Source organism: Oncorhynchus masou, chromosome 20 (genome assembly GCF_036934945.1).
Source record: "Oncorhynchus masou masou isolate Uvic2021 chromosome 20, UVic_Omas_1.1, whole genome shotgun sequence".
NCBI lineage: Eukaryota > Metazoa > Chordata > Actinopteri > Salmoniformes > Salmonidae > Oncorhynchus > Oncorhynchus masou.
In genome coordinates, this window is record NC_088231.1 from 30478277 (window position 1) to 30480776 (window position 2500).

Genomic DNA, 2500 nt, shown 5'->3' on the forward strand with positions numbered 1-2500 from the left:
AGTAGTGGCTACTGCCTGGCCACTGATCTAGCTAGTAGTGGCTACTGCCTGGCCACTGATCTAGCTAGTAGTGGCTACTGCCTGGCCACTGATCTAGCTAGTAGTGGCTACTGCCTGGCCACTGATCTAGCTAATAGTGGCTACTACCTGGCCACTGATCTAGCTAGTAGTGGCTACTGCCTGGCCACTGATCTAGCTAGTAGTGGCTACTGCCTGGCCTCTGATCTAGCTAGTAGTGGCTACTGCCTGGCCCCTGATCTTGCTAGCTACATTGCAGTAATTAGCTATCCTCCTAAATCCTCCTATGAGTTGAACATATTTGTCACAAAACAAACCAGTTTGCCATGATGTAACCATGTCTAAGCAGTTGGCAACTGTTGCCTGTGAGCCCATTAGCTCCAGAGTCTAGCTAACTGTGTCCTTTGGCATCAACAATTAGCTAGTCAGCTTGTTGGCTACTGTCTGGTCAGTGTGAGCCAACATGCTAGCTACCTATCTACATTTCAGTCAGTAGCTATCTTAAACTAGCTATTGAGTTGAACATAGAGTATGCGGCGGAAAACAAACTAGTATCCAGTTGTTGCTGCCCATGGTGGAATCATCTCTCACCCCCTGGCTCCAGAATAAAAAACGGAATGGGAAAAATGTCCTGGTGACAAACCCTTAGCGTTTATGACCACTTTTGAGTTGTTTCATAAGAAAAAGTCTGAGATGACTCCAACCCTGTAGCTAGGTGGCAAGCCCACCTTGACACCAACCCCGTAGCTAGCTGGCAAGCCCACCTTGACTCCAACCCTGTAGCTAGCTGGCTGGCAAGCCATGACTCCAACCCTGTAGCTAGCTGGCAAGCCATGGCTCCAACCCTGTAGCTAGCTGGTAAGCCCACCATGACTCCGAACCTGTAGCTAGCTGGCAGGCCATGACTCCAACCCTGTAGCTAGCTGGCAAGCCCACCTTGACTCCAACCCTGTAGCTAGCTGGCAAGCCCACCATGACTCCAAACCTGTAGCTAGCTGGCAAGCCCACCTTGACTCCAACCCTGTAGCTAGCTGGCTGGCAAGCCATGACTCCAACCCTGTAGCTAGCTGGCAAGCCCACCATGACTCCGAACCTGTAGCTAGCTGGCAAGCCCACCTTGACTCCAACCCTGTAGCTAGCTGGCAAGCCCACCATGACTCCGAACCTGTAGCTAGCTGGCAAGCCCACCTTGACTCCAACCCTGTAGCTAGCTGGCAAGCCATGACTCCAACCCTGTAGCTAGCTGGCAAGCCCGCCATGACTCCAACCCTGTAGCTAGCTGGCAAGCCCACCATGACTCCAAACCTGTAGCTAGCTGGCAAGCCCACCTTGCTGGCAAGCCCACCATGACTCCAACCCTGTAGCTAGCTGGCAAGCCCACCTTGTCTCCAACCCTGTAGCTAGCTGGCAAGCCCACCATGACTCCAACCCTGTAGCTTGCTGGCAAGCCCACCTTGACGCCAACCCTGTAGCTAGCTGGCAAGCCCATCTTGGTGACAAGGTTCCTGCGCGGGAATCTTAGATTTGTCTTTTAATTTTAAAAGAACTGTCATTGATGTGATTTCAGATCCGAGGAGAAATTGTCTGCCATGTTTTGTGTTTTGTTAAGGGCCCAGAGTGACCAAGAAGGCTCAACCAATCACCCTACGGATACTATTGACTTTGCCTCCAGGCATCCTATGAAGGGAATCGTAACATACTGGTTTTGTGTGTAGACAGTGTGTAGTACTGTGGTGTGTTCTGTGTTAAACAGTACTGCATGTGAACAGCAGTCTCATCAACTCAAACCACACATGTATTTACCCTGCTAGCCTATGGGGTGTCGTTTGTAAAGTTGAATCATCTTAATGTTTTACAATCTGATTTAAAAGGATGTTTTCTTTATTTGGACCTGATAAATCTATGTTTAGAAACGGCACCACATACTAGCCGGACTGACACAGACAGTGTGTGTACAGTGTGTGTGTGTGTCCCACTGTGACTGACCTTACTTCCTGAGTCCTTGGTTCCACATTCCCTTTATCGTACCACCACTTGTTCTTTAGCTTGTCTAAGACTCCTTGTTCACTGAGTTTCAACACCGCTAGGTTTACTGGCACTCTTCACACGGCACGGGGAATAACATAAATAACATTAGCTATGTTATGTTATGTTATTATTTCATGACATACAGCTGTTATGTAGCCTTATGTAGCTTCCTGCCTCCCTACAACAGCTGTTATTAAGCCTTATCTAGCCTTCCTATGTGGTGTCTAATTGAGGTGGCGATAGGCCTTGTTGCTCTACATGTCCTGGCTGAACATTGAGCTCAACCAGACAGATAGGCACCAACGCATCACCCTGAGTAAGCAGCACAGACACAGAGCACAGCCTCTCTACTTCACATAGCTCAATGGTCTGTGTATATATATGCTTTTTTTGACTGCCAAATAAAATCAATCAATCAATCCCCCTGATCCATTCAAGGAGTTGATTAGCTCCA

General features: G+C 48.7%; 1 pseudogene; it reads right to left on the reverse strand.

The window, feature by feature from the left end:
- LOC135506630 (glutamate receptor 2-like) overlaps nucleotides 1-2500 on the reverse strand; it is a 45193-nt pseudogene that overhangs the window by 12665 nt on the left and 30028 nt on the right.